At 37.7% G+C, this 18,706-nt stretch overlaps 1 protein-coding gene across 1 annotated transcript in view; it reads left to right on the forward strand.

Annotated features, from left to right (window-relative positions):
- Positions 1–18,706, forward strand: part of Cul3 (cullin 3) — a 344,806-nt gene that overhangs the window by 50,518 nt on the left and 275,582 nt on the right. The window lies entirely within an intron of this gene.

Here is an 18,706-nt window from a genome sequence, read left to right on the forward strand (position 1 = left end):
AGCCAATTCAGAAGAACAGTGCCCATGGAAGTATCTGTAGAAAAAGCATGCAGCAGAAACAGTACGTCTATGAGACAGCGAGTGGAGAGACTCTGTTAGAGATGAGTCATTAATTAACCTAACTGCCCTCTTCTGAAGTGAATCTAGAAGCCTGAGAGAGGTTTTTGGGGCACTGCCCCAGATGTGGGAACAATATTCCATGGTAGGCCGGATTTGCAATTTGTACAGAGTGAACAGCTGTTTGGAAGAAAAGTAACGCCGAGAGTGAAAACCAAGTTTTTTAGATGCAGAGGAAGCAATATTTGTAATGTGTTTGTGTCAAGAGAGATTAGAAGTCAGGGTAATCCCCAAAAGAGAGATATCATTTTGCCTAGAAATTGGAATGTCACTGAAAATAAGCATAGGAGCAGAAGAATCCTTTTTGTGAGAGATATAAGACAAGACTGAGTTTTAGAAGGATTGAAATCAACTAAGTTGTCTTTGCTCCACTGGAGATCGGCATTTAAGGAATTGGTAGCAGATATTCGAGAAGTTGAAGCTGATTGAGCAGGGCAAGGTTTTTCAAAATGGAAAGTGGAATGCAATGTGCTATCATCGGCAAAACTATGGATAGAATTTCCAGTCAGTGGAAGAAGGTCATTAATACACAAGAGGAGTGGGTGCGAGAGTACATGTGAACAGGCGAAGTTTTTACGGCTCCAGCAAATAGAGAAGTTTTTGCTTTTTTATTGACTTAAATTGGCATATTAATTTATTTTTTAGAGTTGCTTTATATTCCTAGTAACAATACTTTAGTTTTTATTGAATTTAGATAGAGATTTTGTAGGTTATTACTTAGTATCGTTAAGGGTATCAAATCCACATGTGGACAGGTTTTGCAGCTCCCGTGAATGAAAAGTTTTTAATTATACTCAGCCGCTTTATTGACTTTGTTAAATTAAATTATTTTCTATAAGTAGCTTATAGACCTTGTCAAGCTCCATGGTTTATTTTGAATTTAGATAGCGCGATTTGGAAAGTAAATAATACCTCGTGTCCGTAGATTAACCATTCATAACTTGCCGCCATTGTTATACACAACGTGTGCTAGCGTTAACGTTTAACGGAAAACTAGATAGCGAGTATAGTAGTATCAATTTAATCAGTAAAATTTATTGATCTTATTAAATTTCATTGTCAATTGAATTGTATTTTTTTAACTAAATAAATATAGTGACCTAGTTATTACAAACGTAACATCATAAATTAATACATATAAGTTGACAAGGGATAAGAAAGTCATATAACGTAACTCGGAGATAATATTCGATACCGAAATACATAGTGTTATAACTGCATTGGGATATAGGTTTAGGGTTATTTTTTGTATTGGAATTTTATTGAACTTGAATAGAAATCATGACACAGACCAGAGCAGCAAAGCAAAAGGCTCAAACTGTGGCTCAGGGGAGAACTGAGGGGGGGGGGTTGCCCTCTGAATCACAATCTGTTGAAATGCACTGCTTGTTTTATGTTTGTGGAGCAATCAGGAACGGGACATGATATTGCCAAGGGGAATGTCTTTGTGTCTGCGCGATGTAAGGAGTGTGAGGAAATCCGGTGCCAACTCGGCATTGTTATAGGCTTATATGAGAGCTTGAAGGATAGGGTGGATTCCCTCGAAGGATTTAAATTGAGGGATGACCATCAAACTTTCAGCTGCCCACATCAATGTTAGAGCTTGCACTTGAACATCATGCAACACAGCGACAATCCCCAAGGCAGAATGCGCTGGTCCCAAAAGAACTAGTTATTGTAGGTGACTCTATTGTCAGTGAAACGGGGAACATATTGTGCAAAAAGGATAGATGAAACAGGGCCTGGGTATGTCTGCCAGGGGCAAAAGGTGTTATTGTTGCACACGTTGGCACTAAATGATATTAAGAGTAGGAGACCGGCAGAATTACTTAACAAGTACAAGACAATGCTGGAAAAAAAGCCGTGAGTTAGGGTTGAATTTGAAAGTGTCTGCAATTCTGCCCAGACATGATAGGAGGGAGTATATGATGAGAACCTTGTCGATCAATTCGGCCCTGGAGAGATTGTGCAAGCTCAAGGGGTAGAATTTTTCTCAGCCTGGTCTGTGCTTGCTAACAGGAGAGACTGCTTCTACAGGGATGGGATACACTTAAATCGAAAGGGTGCCAGAATATTTGCTAATGCTATTGAGGCAGAGTTAGGTGGGTCGGAAAACTGCTAGCTTGAGAAAATACACGGACTAATAGATTAACAATAGCCGCTGGCAGAGGTAAAAGTGATTCTTGCACTACTTCTATTGAAATGCAATTGAGCAGCAGCCTGGAAAGCAAGGCAATGGGAATTTCCAGGACTGCTGGGAGTCATAGTGGGACAAGTAAATACACGGACTGCATTAGGGTAACTAAGAGTAGAAACAGGTGCATGTATACTTGCATGTACATGAATGCTAGGAGTATAGTTAATAAATTCAATGAACTTGAAGTTCTAGTCAAGACATCAAAGGCAGATATTGTTGGGATATCAGAGACATGGTGTCACACAGACATAAGCAGTGCAGAACTGGAATTTGGGGAGTACAATGTGTACAGAAAAGATAGACAGGACAGGAAGGGAGGAGGGGTTATGCTGTTAGTTAAGAAACGCATAAAATCTAAGGAAGTGCATCCAATTGATGTGGTTGAACGATGCAATGTTGGGTCTGTTTGGTGTGACATAAGCACTGGGAAGGGAAAAACGAGAGTAGGCATGTGTTATAGGCCTAATGAATCTGATGAGTATAATGAGCAATTGTGCAGAGAAATAGAGTGGGCCAGTAAATAAGAGTGTCTTATAATGGGTGATTTTAATTTCCCGGATATTGACTGGAATTTGTAGGTTGGTCACTCACAGACTAGCAAGGCTTTTGTGGATTTATTGGATGATTGTTCTGGGATATGCGGTGGTCATTCCCTGACCTTTCCGCATCCTCCGTATTTTGTGGTGACGGGCTCGAACCCCGGTCTAATCAAGAAGCGTGTGCTACGCACTGCTACTCCTTCCCACCTGGCTACGGAGGTGCCTACGTTTGCATGCTTGACTACACTTCTACAGTTGCAATTTCAAGTTGTTCGGCTGTATAATGAATGGATCTTTGCCTGAAAATAAGTCTTTTCTAACTGATCAGACCTTTGTGACTAGTGTTATCAAATATATTGGGGAAAAAAACATTATTCATGGTTTAACTAGAATAGACTACCTTTAGTTGATCTTTGTCTATAGTATCTCTAATTATTAAATTATAGTTCTTTATGCTGGAAATATACCTGATTATATTTTACTCCTCAGTCCCATTTACAATGGTCAAGTGAAATTCCACTGTCCTTTAGAATATTACAGCAGGGCTATGCAATTAATGTGTAGAACTGCCCGTTTTAAGGTCAAAGATTGGCAGGTCACTGCAGTTATATATTTTTTTAAATTTGAATATTAAAAAGAATTTATTTACCTAGGTATTATTTATTATACATAGACTAGTTTCACAGGGAACTTAGAAAGGGGGGGAAATAGTAGAGTGCCTAGAAACCTCCTTTACAAAAATAAAATGTCATTGCCGTGATACAAATCTGAAATTACAAATGATAGAGAATATCTTAAGTTTTTATTCACCAGCCAGAAAATGTGTATCACAATAGATGGCTGCATTATCTCAAAATTGTAATCATTGTGGAATTTGGCCCTTTGCAAGTGAGTTGTCACAAATTATGCAGAACGTTTTGATATGACAACATCTTTGGTGACACCTACTAAATTTCGGACTGAAGTAAAGCCAATCTGAAATTTCATATGTTGTGAAAATGTGATGCGAAAACGACGCAAATTACGTCACTTCTTAAATGACGCGAATGCAGTTACTACCATTGATTCTTGATGTGAAAACATCTTTGGCAGCACCTACTAAATTTCGGTCCAACAGTGAAGCCCATTAGTGAAAATATGAAATGGAAATGATGCTAATGCAATCATTAACATTGATTCTGTAGAGTAAGTTACGTGAGCATAAAACGTTACATCGTTATTTTGGACTTAAGTAAAACCGATGAATGATGTAAGTTGAATGAACATTCATGTTATTTATGAAGTAGTGGTCGTGAGCTTCCTAAATGACATAAAAAATTAAAATCACCCATAATAAGACATTGATGCTTACTTGCCCATTCCATTTGCATGTAGAGGCTGTCATCATGAACTTCATAATCACCTGGCCCTGTAGGTTACTTCCACTGTCATTATACCTTTGCTTCCAACTATCTCGCACCAACAGATTCTATACTAGCATGTGAAACGTCTGAATCCAAGAAAGCTTTTGTTGTACTCAGGCTGCTTTTGATAAGAAGCATGACACCACCACCCCTTTTATCTTCCCTATCCTTCCTAAATACATTAAACACACCATACTGAAACTCATCATCCCCTATCTCCGGGTGGCACAAGGTTTCCGTTAGCCCTATTATGTCAGCATTACTTGTCCTAACCAGCAGTTTGAATTCACTCATTTTATTGACGAGTAAGTAGCAGGCTTGAGCATAAAATGTTTCTGATTTTCGTTAAAGGTGTTTTCACATAAACCATCATTTGTGCATACTGGGTACACACACACACACACACACTTTTTTTTACTTCTTTGGAGAAGCAACTTGCACGGTCATATAGCTGGACCTGCTGCAGAATGACACTGATGGTGGCTTGATTTTTCAACAAGATAGAGCCTTTGCCATATTTCTACAAAGAAGTTTGTGCATACCCAAATGCATTTCCTGGGAAGCAATTGGAAGAGAGGTTTTTTTGCCCCCCACAATCATCTGGCAGGGATATGTTGTGCCAGATATGAGAGGAATTGGATTATAGTTGGAACATCTTCGCAGTAATTAAAGATACTCCACTCATCATCATCAGCCATTATCAATGCACTACAGGATGAAGGCCTCTCCAACAATTTTCCAATTCCTTCTGTTTTGCGCAATGGCCATCCATTTACTACACACAAACTCGTGCATTTTATCTGTCCATCTCTGTCTTTGTCTTCCAGGTTTTCCTTTATCTCCCCTTGGGTACCATTCTGTTATTCTCTTAGTCCATCTGTCATCATGTCTTCGAGCTATGTATCCTGGCCAAGACCATTTTAGTTCTTTAGTTTTGATAAGAATATCCTTTACTTGAGTTTGTTTGCAAATTTTTTTTTTTTTTTTTTTTTTAAATGCACAGTGTCCTGGTTCGGAGAACTGACAAGTGCAGAAGGAAGCATGAAATATAACAGGTTATCCAAAGTCATTCTTGGCATTTTAACATTTCCTCAATAGCAATGCTGAGCACTGAAGATTGTTCAACCAGTTCAAAACTGAGTTCAGATTTCTTTCTGGTGCAGGTTTGGAAATGCTCTTGACAGCCAAGTCTAAACAGTAATGCCATAGTTATAAACAAAACTTTGACTCCAATATTTATGAAGATGTGCAGAGTCTGCTATATCTGTGATCTTGCTGCAGTAACTTTGTTGCAGAAATCATAATCAGTTGATGTATAACAAGCAATCCAAACAGAAATCCAGCGAGAAATATGTTAGGTAAGCCAATGTTTAAAAGCATACTGATTATGGCTGTATTTTAATATAAAATAAATATATTTTGCCTGTAGAATTTAATTTGTAGTATAGTATGGATTTCAAAAAAATCTTTTTTTTTATTTATTTATTTTTTTTTTGAAAACCTGTTTTCCTTCTGTTTACAAATACCCAATCTCCATCTTTTCAGAAGTCAAAAGTTAGCAGCTATATAGCTGATAAGGAAAAATAGGAGTAATTGTATTATCTGACATGAGATTCTGTGAACATGTTAACATGAATATTGGAGTAGCCAATGGGATTTTATCGGTAATGTACAGGTTTTGCAACACCTAGAACCCCATTTTAGGAAGGACATAGATATGTTGGAAAAAGAGTACAGAGAAGAGTAACATGATTCGTAGTGAGCACAAAGGGGGCGGATATTCTTACCAAAAAAGAGAGATTCTGTAAGTTGCAATCTCTAGAAATGAGGCATCTGCATGGTGACTTAACTGAAGTGTATAAGGGTTTAAAAGGATTAAGTAAATTAAATGCTGATATCATTGTTACTATTTCTTAGATGACATACTCAAGGGGACATAAATTTTGAAAAAGTTCTTTTCGATTTAAAAAATAAATCGAAAAGAATTTGCAGAATAGATATACAGAAATTTGCATTCAGCCAGATAGTAATTGATTGTTGGAATAAACTTCTGCCTAGTTTTGTGTAAGTGATTAGTTTGTATAAATTTAAAAAAAGATTTGGACAAAATATTGGCTGGAATAGGCAAATTGAAGTTTTATTTTATTTTTTTTGTGCTGGTGCTTTAACATCATGTTACTAATACATTTTGTAGGCACTATTTGACAAATAGGAACTTGGAAACTAGGCACCTTAGAGGAGACTTGATTAAGGTGTTTAAGGCTCTGAGAGGCATAAGCAAAATGAATAAGGATGAAATTTTCACGGTTATAAATGATTCTAGAACAAGGGACCATAATTTCAAGTTACGGGGGGAGTTGTTTAAACTGGATTCCAGGAAGTTTTATTTTAGCCAGCAAGTTATAAATTACTGGAATAAGTTAATTACGTGGGTGATAGAGGCTGACAGTTTGGGGAAATTCAAAGGTCAGTTGGATAATTATCTAAGGGAGGAGGGAAATGCATAGGTTGTCCATTTCCTTTTCTCTAATTATTATTATTATTTTTAAATTTTCTTATTTTTTTTATTTTCTTCATCTTATGTATTGATTTGTTTTTATTTTATTTATTTTTTGTTATTTTATTTTATTATAATTTTTTATTTTATTTTTTGGCTGGTGCAGCATAAGCCATAGGCTTCCTTGCACTATGTGACCATTACTAATACTAATAGCACTCTTAATTTTATTGCTGCCAACCTCCTGACATTTAAGTCTGTCATTTCATAGCCTCAAGTGCTGGCAGTTTAGTAGCAGTATTATTAATTACTATTAATATCACTAATTATTTATGGATAAGCAGCAATAGGATTATAGAAACCACACATTCTTTATCTGAGCTTTCATCCGATGTGGATGACACACCTCGGCACTTGCTTATATTTGTTAAAACGAGTGGGTCACCTTCAGTATGCTAGGTGCAGTATTCCTTACCTTGCACATGGGGATATACCCAGGGTTACTAACCAGCCCACCACTGTGAAGGTACAACAGAGGGTTTGGCTGTGAAGACCAAAATAAAATGATCAGACTTCACAGAAATTTGGTCTAGTTGACTCACAAATTCAATATTTTAGACTCCCAGGTAGCAAGCCCTAGACTATCATACTTGGAAGAATATTTAGCAGTGTACTGCCCAAGAGACATTCAAAATATGGCATTTTGATTTGTTGGAATCTGTGAAAGTTCAAGCCAATTTTATTTATTTTTTGTTTGAAGAGAGTAAATAGTGGATAATGTCCAGAACAAAAATATAAAAATATTTTGTTTTTAGACCATAAGTGGGAAAAAATTAAACAGCAAGTTAATTAAGATTACCTGCGAATTTTAGCTCCCTCCAGAAATAATAAATGAGATAAAAGAAAGATTTAAGCAGCACCAAGAGTAATAATAAGGAAACATCAGATGTAGTTTTTGTAACTGCTAGTGACAAACAGTTAAGATTTTTCAGTGCCAGTATCATCACACACAAAGATTTCTTAAAAAGCAAGGTATAATAATTTGAGATTTGTGTGTATACTAATCTGATAGTGTGTGTGTGTGTGTTAGAGCTATATTTACATACACTTTTCATAAGAATAGTATTAGTCATATAGTTCAAGGAAGCCTTGAGCTTGGCGCCTCCATAGCCAGGTGGGCAGGAGCAGCAGTGTGTAGCACATGCTCCTTGATTAGACCGGGGTTCGAGCCCGTGACCACCAAATACGGAGGATGAGGAAAGGTCAGGGAATGACCACCGCATATCCCAGGAGCAATATGGCCTTAGTTGCTAATGCTCCTAAAAACCAAATAACAACAACAGCCTTGAGCTTTTCCTGCACCAGCCAAAAAAAAAAAAAAAGTAGTAGTAGTAATAAAACAAATAAAATAAAATAAACTGCTTAAGTTTTGCTCTCCTCATGTAGGTAACTTACCTTTGCCATTTTCCCAAACTGACAGACTTTTCAACCCTTGAAGTAATTATCCTAGTAATTACTTCCAGCAATTCAATCTAAACCTCTTTCTCTGTAAGTTGAATTTGTTTCCTGGTTCTGGAATTGTAACAGTGAAAACTCCCTCCTCGGTCATTTTACTGTCTCCCCTCTTAGATCCCAATCAGATCCCCTGTAAGGTGCCTGGTTAATAAGTTCTTTAGCCCTCATATTCAAAGTTTTTCCTGACACACAAGTCTCACCAAGTGGTTTGGTGGTCTTTGGATCTTTTCAAGATCTGTCTCTTTTTTGAGGTGTGGTTTTCATACTTATTATTATTATTATTATTAGCCATATAGTGCAAGGAAGCCTGAGGCTTATGCTGCACCAGCCAAAAAAAAAAATTCCAAGTTACCCTGAGAGAGAGACAGAGACAGACAGAGAAGGGAATCACCAAGAAAGAGAAGAATGATGATATCCAACTCGGGACCCTTGGTGTGCCAAGCCCATATTCACCAGATGTAAGCCCCCGAAGTTTTTGAACAGATTCCACATGTGGACTTAAAATTTTCTTATATAGTGAAATTTTGATGACCTCCATACCTTGCCAAGCAAATGTTTGCTAAATCATTGATAGGATTCTATGGGCCCTCCTTTCATCCTCTCTGTACTGCATAAGGAACTTCATGTATTGTAACCCCCAAAGTTATTTGTAAGTTATTATTAAGTGTAAGTGTAAGTTATTTTGTGTTTTCTACTCCCCAAATATAAGCCCTTGCATTTTGCTATGTTAAAACATAGCTGCCACTTTTCTGAAAAATCCTCGAAGTCTGCATAAGTCATCCTGAAGAAATTTTGCTTGAAATTTATCATTAATCACTCTCCTAATCCTTACATTATCAGCAAATTTTGACATCGTGCCCTCTGTTCTTTCATTGATATCAAAAAGAAAAAAAAAAAAGGTTACTCTGAATTTTCAGCAGTTTCAACTACTGAAAAAATGTATCTTACTGTGAAGTGGCTACTGTCAAGAGTAACCATTAATCACACCTCCTGCCCTGCAGCCACTCTTATTCATCTAAGAATCTTACCCGTGATCCTGACATGTTCCAATGTACAGTAATACCCCGACTTACGCTACCCCGACTTACGCGAACTCGGAGTTACGCGGTTCTTGATTTTTTCGTTTGGCAACGCTACCGCCCACTATCTTCAAGGTCGTTTTTCATATGTTATCGATATACGGTGCGACGGCGGAGAATGAGAGCGAAAGATGAACAAAATTCAACTTTGTTGCTTTTATGTTTTTTATATCAGTGAAAGGGAAACTCATTTCACCATAATAACGTAAAAACCAACACAATTCCAGCTATCGATATAATCGCAAATGAAATTAGATCGAGTTTACTACCAGTTTATAACAGATTTCACTAGCAGAAACGCAACTGGATTTTTATTGTTTTATGGTAGTAACCCCTAGAAATGCGAGGTGTTAATAGCGTATCTCTGCCTTTATGGTGTTGTTTATTCAGTTGCTACATGCGCGCAGCTTTGTTTATGCGTATCAAGCGTGCCTCCTCGTTTTGTAATTGTGCTTGATTCCCTAAAAATGAGTAAAATACTTAATTAAAAGGTGTGAAAAGGAAGCGTCCTGGTGAAGACACTGCAGATTCAGAGAGAAAAAGAAAAGCAATTATCGATAAACAGAGGCGGACTGGGTCAAAAATTCTTACCCGGGAAAATTTATAGTGGCCTCATACTATGGTTTATTGCCAAAGTCACACTGGCCCACCTTTCCCCAGTAAGGCTTATGGCCAGTCCGCCTCTGTCGATAGAGAAAAAATATGAAGTTGTGAAACGCTTTGAGCGAAATGAAAGACCATGTGATATTGCACGTGCTACAGGCCTAAATGAAGCAACGGCAAAAAGCACATGACAATTGCAAACTTGACAGGTTGAAAACTGAAAAGGGCTCAATTGTAAAGGGCTTAAAAATTTTAGAAAACATAGACTCCAACGAAGAACGCGTTATAGCTACAAAGCAAGGAATAAAAAAATTATTAGCTTGCTACGAAGAAATTCTGCATGAAAAAAAGAACGCGCTGTGTCGTCAGACGAATTTGTTAGATTTTATGAAGCCATCGACATCGAAATAACTTTTTAACGTAAGTCATTTGTTTTTTTAATACATATTTTGTATTAATATGTATAAAGAACTGCAATTTTATTAATATTTTTCTTCTAAACTAGTGTTTTTGTTAGTTCTTGGTCCCAATTAAGCAAAATTTATATGTATTTATATGCAAAATTGTACCCCGACTTACGCGAATTCGACTTACGCGATTTTTGGTCGGACCCACCTATCGCGTAACTTCGGGGTATTACTGTATACAGTAACTTCTCATGTGGGATGATCAAATGCTTTGCTGAAGGCTAAATAAATAATGTCAAAATTATTTCCTAGATATGACTTTTCAAAATAGCTGAGTTAGTAAAATATGATTTTCTCTTAAATTGAAGTGGACACAAGCTTATCTGGAAAAAATACAAATAAAATATCAGTGCATGTATCCTGTATGCACGAAAGATGTTTTATTTTATTTGAAAACATCCTTAGGAAATGTACACTTGAGATTGTATTTTCAACACTTTTCATAATTCAATAGTAGGCAGCGAAAGAAAATCAAAAATGTTAAAATTTTTAAAATCAAACAGCTAGAACCGAAGTTATGAATGATGTAACATTTTCTGTTCATGATTGCTACTTATTCTGCCAAATCAATGTTAGTGACCAAGTTAGCATCGTTTATTAAGAAGTGATGTCATCTGCATCTCACATTTTTATTACCAATCAGTTTTACTTCAGTCTAAAATATTTAGTATGAACGATGTAACATTTTATGCTCACGCCAACTACTTACTCTACCAACTCAACATTAGTGACTGAGTTAGCGTCATCTAGGAAGTGATGTCATTTGCATCATTTCTGTCTCGCATTTTCATTACCAATCCAAAAAATTTAGTAGGTGCTGCCAAAGATGTTTTCACATCATAAAGGTCTTGATTATGCCATATTGTAAGACAGTTCATAATACATTGCTTGACAACATTAACAGAACACGTAGAAAACGTGGAGTACCTCTTGCAGCTTGCAGTGAAGCAGTACAAAATTTGGTATGGTGGTGTAGCATAGAATAACAATGAAATGAGGAGACAGCAAGAAACTTCAGACAGGTATAAGGGACATTTATAGCGGTTGGATAAGAATTGCTAAAAAGGTCACATTACAGAAGTGGATACGTGATGCTCAAAAATATGGGCATATGATCCCTCCAGTGGCTAAACAGGCCTAACAGTGGTGAACCATGCTCGATATAAAGGTGTCTATAAGTTTCTGTGGGAATAAATCCTGTTCTTCCGCCAGCGCAAGCTTTAGCTTACCAAGTGAACGAAGAATTGGCTGTCAGCGTACAATGCGATGTCCAAGGGCATCGCATTGTATCACACATGTTAAATCAGATTTGAATCTGGCGATCGTGCTGGCCACAGCGGCAGTTTCAAGGTATTCCTCCACCACTTGGTGGAGGAATACCTTGAAACTGCCTTGAGCTATTATATTGAGCTCTATGTGCAGCAGTTGTCTTGCATGAAAAGAAAATCGGGGCCAAATGCCCCTAAAAGTTGCACAGAGGGTTCAAGCATCCGTTCTTGGCACCTCTGTGCAATTAGGGAACCCTATCAAAAACATGAAGAGGGGTTTGGCTGTTGATCATTATTCCACCTAACACAAGATCACTGCCTCCATCATAAGTGTCTCTTTCTCTGATGTTAAAGGAATGGTACTGCATTCCTCCTTGTCTTCAGATTAAATAACATCTGGAATTTGTTAGTAGACTAAAACAGGACTCATCAGAGAACAAAAGTGTATTCCATTTGTCAGAGCTTCAAGTCTCATGTTCATGACACCAGTTTTGACGAGCTCTGCGGTGATTTGAGTTTAATGTGATACAAACTACAGGCTTCCTTGCATATATCCCACTTGATTTGAGCTTTCTTAACAGTCTGGTTGGAAATGTTTTCACTTGTGGCCACAGCAATCTCATGAGACAGTTGATGACAAGATATTGTAGGTTCTATCTTGCTATTAGAGCCAGATAGTGGTTTGTTCTGGTTGATGTAACCCTCGTGCAACCTTGACCATCTCTTCTTGTAATGATTCCTGTCTCCTGAAACTGCTTCCATAGTGCCAACACAACACTGTGTGAGACATTAAGCCAATGTGCCACCTGCGACTGCACAGCTTCAGGTCATCCAATGACCGACCATCTAAAGGAGTCATTTAAACAATGATGACTTGCCATCCTGAGTACTGGAGATATGGCCATTCCACTGAGCAAGCCAAAAAACAGGAATGAACTGATGTGGTCCCAACCTGTTTTTTTATAGGTATGGATCATTTGTATAATGTGTAAGGTGTTAGATCGATTTGTATTACATATACAGAATTTGCATGCCAGAATACCTATTATATCAAATATTCTCCTTTGGCGACACTGTTCACAATAAAATATTCGCGAAAAAGGTTCTTAGTCTGAGCAAGCAGAAATATCTCATCAGCATTGAGCTTTCTCAAACCATTCAAGGCCTTATAGATCTCAATCAGATCACCCCGCTAGTTTCCAGATGCTGCAACTTGTAGAACTTAAACTTTTCTTCATAAGCGCACCCCCTTTGTTTCTCTCACCAATCTTGCCCTTCTCTGTACTCTTTCTAGCAACTCTATATCCTTCCTAAAATGAGGCCTTCAGACCTGTACACAGTAATCTAGGTGTGGCCTGACCATTGCCTTGTATAATGGGATAATCTCCTCCTTGTCCCTGCTAGCAAAATTCCTATATATCATTGACAAGACTCCATGTCCTGCCCTGGCAAGCCCGTCTGCACTGCTCAGCGAACTTCATATCTGACTGCACAATTATCCCCCGTATTTTTCATTCTCCACCTCCCTGACTGTAGTACCACACAGTTGGTACATTTCTCTTGGGTTACTGCTACCCATATACAGTACTTTGCATTTGTCAATGTTAAACTTCAATTGCCACTTCTCAGCTCATCTGCCTAACTTTTCTAGATCCTGTTGCAGTAGCATACTGTCTTTACTGTCATTAACAACCCTGCCAACCTTTGTATCATCTGCAAACTTTGACATTAATCAAAATGACAATCTGACTTTGGTTGTCAGATGAACTAATGAGGCATATGGCAGAGAAGAAAAATGCATGGGATACATACAAATTAACACGTGACACGGATGCCTATGATAGATACAAGTTGATCTGTAACCAAGTTACAAAGGAGGTTAGGCAGGCGAAGGCAGATTACGAGAGATCCTTGGCAAGGGATGCGAAGAAAAACAGCAAAGAGTTCTTTACTTATGTAAACTCTAGAAGGAAGGGGATGAATCAGATTGGTCCACTTGAGATCGATGGGTCAACTGTTGATGACCCTGCTCGGGTAGCTAACAAACTAAATGAATATTTTGCATCGACATTCACACATGAGGAGTTATTCAGCGAGGGGAATGCCAGAGGTGTATTCAACTCTAGCAGTAAGCTAGAGAATCTTGTAATAACTGAGAGCAAAGTGGAGGAGAAATTGTTGAAGATAAACACAAGAAAGGCACCTGGGGTGGATGGGATCTATCCAGTTATATTAAAGGAGGCAGCAAAGGAGGTAAGCAAACCCTTAGCCATAATTATGAGAGCTTCCTTGGACTCAGGGGAGGTACCCATTGACTGGAGATGTGCAAATGTGACCCCAATTCACAAAGGGGGATCAAAGGCTGACACAAGTAATTATAGACCTGTGAGTTTAACTTCTGTTCCCGGAAAATTAATGGAGGCACTGGTGAAAGAAGCACTGCAGGATCATCTAGACAAGACTTCAGTTATAGCTAGGACACAGCATGGTTTTGTTAAAGGGAAGTCTTGCCTGACCAATTTGATTGGATACTATGATGCAGTCACAAAAGAACTGGATGCAGGGAATAACTTTGATATTATATACTTGGATCTTAGAAAGGCTTTTGATACTGTTGCACATGGAAGACTGCTGCACAAATTGGAGCAGTGTGGCATTGGAGGCAAGTTGCTGCTATGGATAAAGGGGTGGTTGAGGGGGAGAAGACAGAGAGTGGTAATCAATGGACACTGCTCATCGTGGACTAATGTTATTAGTGGAGTCCCTCAGGGTTCAGTATTGGGGCCTTTATTGTTTTCTGTATTTATAAATGATATTGATGATGGTATATCAGGCTTAATGTCCAAGTTTGCAGACGATACAAAGGTTGGCAGGGTTGTCAAGGACACTACTGACACTATGCTGCTGCAACAGGATTTGGAAAGGTTGAGCAGATGGGCTTCGAGGTGGCAAATGAAGTTTAACATTGACAAATGTAAAGTACTACATATGGGAAACAGCAACCCCAGAGCAACGTATCAACTCTGTGGTACTACACTGACAGTGGTAGAGAATGAAAGGGACCTGGGGGTGGTGGTGCAGGCAGATATGAAGTTCTCTGAGCAGTGCAGACGAGCTGCAAGAGTAGCTCATGGTGTATTGTCAATGATATATAGAAATTTTTCTAGCAGGGATAAGGAGGTGATTATTCCCTTGTATAAGGCAATGGTCAGGCCACACCTAGAGTACTGTATACAGGCCTGGAGGCCTCATTTCAGGAAGGATGTAGAGCTGCTGGAACGAGTACAGAGAAGGGCAACTAGATTGGTGAATGGGACAAAGGGGTTCTCTTACGAAGAAAGGCTTAAGTTTTGCAAATTACAGTGTCTGGAAACTAGGCACCAGCGGGGTGATCTGATAGAGGTGTACAAAGCCTTGAATGGTTTGAGCATGCTCAATGCTGATGGGATTCTTCCTCTAGCTCAGAAAAATCACCTGAGAGGGCATAAATTCAAATTGAGGAAAGACAGATGTAGGATAGATGTGCGGAAATTTGCCTTTAGCCAGCGGGTGGTTGGTGGGTGGAACAGACTTCCATCCCTTGTCGTGGAAGTTGATAGCCTAAATAAGTTTAAGGCTCAGCTGGACAGGTATTTCGAACGAACAGAGGGGTGAAGTGGAAGTGGTTATTTTTATTTATTTATGTTACTTTTTTTTTTTTTTTTTTTTTTTTTTTTTTTGGCTGATGCTGCATAAGCTTGCTTTCTTGCATCAAATGCCTCTACTAATGCTAATGCTAATGCTAATTAAACCTGATATACCTTCATCGATATCATTGATAAATACACAAAACAACAATGGGCTCAGCACCGATCCCTGAGGGACTCCACTAATTAACATTAGTCCACGTAGAGCAGTGTCCATTTATTACCACTCTCTGCCATCTCTCACTCAACCATCCCTTTATCCATTGTAGTAACTTGCCTTTAATGCCATACCCCTCCAATTTTTAAAGCAGTCTTCCATGTGCAACAGTATCAAAAAAGCTTTCCTGAAATCCAATTATATCAAAATTATTTTTTGCATCCAGTTGCTTTGTGACCACATCATACTATAAAATTGGTCAGACAAGACATCCCCTTAAGAAACCCATTGTGTGTCTTAACTATTACTGCAGTTCCCTCTAGGTGATCCTGCAACACTTCTTTAACCAGTGACTCCATTATTTTCCCCGGAACAGAGGTTAAACTAACAGGTCTATAATTATTTGTATCATCCTTTGAACCCTGTTTGTGAATTGGGGATTCATTTGCACATCTCGGGTCCATGGGGACTTCACCTGAATCTAAGGATGCTCTCATAATTATGGCTTAGGGTTTGCTTACTTCCCTTGCTGCCTCCTTCAATATAACTGGATAGATTCCATCTGCCTCAGGTGCCTTTTTTATGTTTAACCTTTTCTCTCTGTTATTACAAAATCATTTAGCTTCCTGTTAGTTTAGTAAACTTCTGTATTGTCCTTTCCTTACAGAATTCTTCATGTGTGAATGTAGATGCAAAATACTCATTCAGTTTGTCAGCTATCTGAGCAGGATCATCAACAGTCGAACCACCAATATCTATAATGGGACTCTTCAGGGAACTGAACTCTACTCCATTTGTCAGGTCTCCAAATTATATGCTCATTGCACCAGTTTCGACAAGCTCTTAATGGGGTACAGACCACTGGCTTCTTTGCATAGAGTGCACTGGAATTGAGCCTTCTTAACACACTGGTTGGAAATGTTTTCACCCGTGGCCAGCAACCTCAAAAGACAGTTGATGACAGGGCATCGTATGGTTCTGTCATGCTGTTAGAGCCAAATGGTGGTATGTTCTGGTTGATGTAGCCAGTGTTGAATTCAGGAGTGTGACTGGATGTTAAATTCAATCCCTGGTGGAATAAAATTCCCCACTGGTAAAAAAATAGTAATTTTTATTGTAATATTCGTTCCAAGAACTCGGACATTGAAATTTCTTCTTACTGCTCTCTTTAGGGGCCTTGGTATCAGTTTACAGTGTTGTAATTATAAAACACAAATTCAATAAATTTATGTCAAATAAACACAACATAAAAATCATATAAACTAAAGCAGTGTTTCCCAAAGTATATATGGAAGGTTTTATGTGGTATGCGGCAAAAATAAATCACTAAAATTCAAAAGACACAATTTTAAAAATAATTAAATGGGCAATATGAGATGAGAAAAATTCAGCCGATCACAGTGATTTCTAATCTTTGATTCTTTTATTCGTGCAGAGATTGTATTTGGGATAGAACACTCTTTCAGTGAATGATCATTTTAATGACAAAGCAATGTCGATCATCAACGTTACTGCAAAGTTTGAATAATCAGTCTTTCTGCGAACTAACAGAAAATGGCATAAAGGTAATCTTGTCTTGTCTAAACTTTAACTTAAACATTAATCATTTGTGGAACGACTTTCATTCCTTTAAATATGTGTCAAAAAAAGAAAACCAATTCAATAATAATCTTATACATTCTATTTTGGAATCAAATATTGGATATGTTGAGCTAAAGACATTATGTATCAAGCAATGCTGTATTCTTCTTCCGACTTCTAGTGCTGAACGTTCTTTCAGCACAATGAATTGAATGATGATAAAATTAAGAAACCTAATGGGACAGGAAACACCGCAAGGTTGCATGAGGATAAGTGTAGAAGGCTGAATGAGTTTTCGGTAAAATTAACAAATGGAGTGATTGATACATATGCAAAGAAAAAAGCAAAGAAGAATAAGATTATTATATTACTTGTATGTTTGCTTATAATTTGTATGATTTTTTTTGCGAATTTTAATCTGTGATTTTCATATTATTAAACTGTGATGATTATTGTATGTAGATATTAAATAATAAATATTTCCTTTTGTTTCCTATTTTCTTTTCTCATATTCTCTTATCATACCATTCAAAAATATACATATATTAAATAATAATAACAAATATACACATATACTACATGTCCCCCCCCCCCCAAAGTTTACATCCCCCGGTGAAAACGCTGTTGATTCAACACTGGCTGCAGCCCTGGAGTGACCAGCTCTTCTTGTAATGGTTCCTGTCTCCCAAAACTGCTTCCATGGTGCCAAGACAACACTGCACGACAAGTCAACACGTCAGCTCTGCCTGCGACTTCGCTGTTTCAAGTCGTCCATCAGTCCCCACTATCTAAAAGAATTATCTAAACAACGATGACTTGGCATCCTGAGTACTGGAGATGTGGGTATTCCACTGAGCAAGCAAAAAAATGGGAATGAAGTCACGTGGTCCCACACCGTTTTTTTTTTTTTTTTTTTTATAGGCATGAATAATTTGCATAATGTACTCGGAATTTGCATGCTGGGATGCCTATTATATCAAATATTCGTCCTTGGTGACACTGTTCACAATAAAATATTCATGAAAAACATTTTGTTCTTAATTTTGTCAAGTAGTGTAGTCTCATAATGTGAGATTAATGCAATGTATTAAACATTATTTGGAAAAGCTTTTGCTTGATGAAAAAAAAAGTTCATGTTAATGCAGCTTTTATGAGTATATAGGTTTCTAGGCTGGATGCTTTTAATTATGAAACATGCTGAAGACCTACTTTTTTTGAGAGAGAGAGAGAGAGACAGAGTTTTCACAAAGGTATAGTTATTGAAATGGCATTGATTTCTTTTAATTTTAGGATACAGAAGGGCACGGGATTCCCCCTCCCCCCAAGTGATTTTTACAACCATTTTTAAATTATGACATTTCCTTCCTAAGTAGATTGTCAGATATTCTGTCAGTGATAATTTCTTATTCCAGAATTCTATGGAAGCTGATTGAATTTTATTTTATTATGTAAGGGAAATAATTTTTTTTAATGTATATTTTACTGAAGCTACTTTTCAGTTTTAGAAAGATGGGAGAGGAGGACAGTTATTGTTAGTCCTGTAATTGGAACTCAATGAAACTAAGTTGATAAGCTGCAACAATTTTTAACAATATTT

The sequence above is a fragment of the Mastigoproctus giganteus genome, chromosome 6 (assembly GCF_048544385.1).
Source record: "Mastigoproctus giganteus isolate SK-2022 chromosome 6, ASM4854438v1, whole genome shotgun sequence".
Lineage (NCBI taxonomy): Eukaryota > Metazoa > Arthropoda > Arachnida > Uropygi > Thelyphonidae > Mastigoproctus > Mastigoproctus giganteus.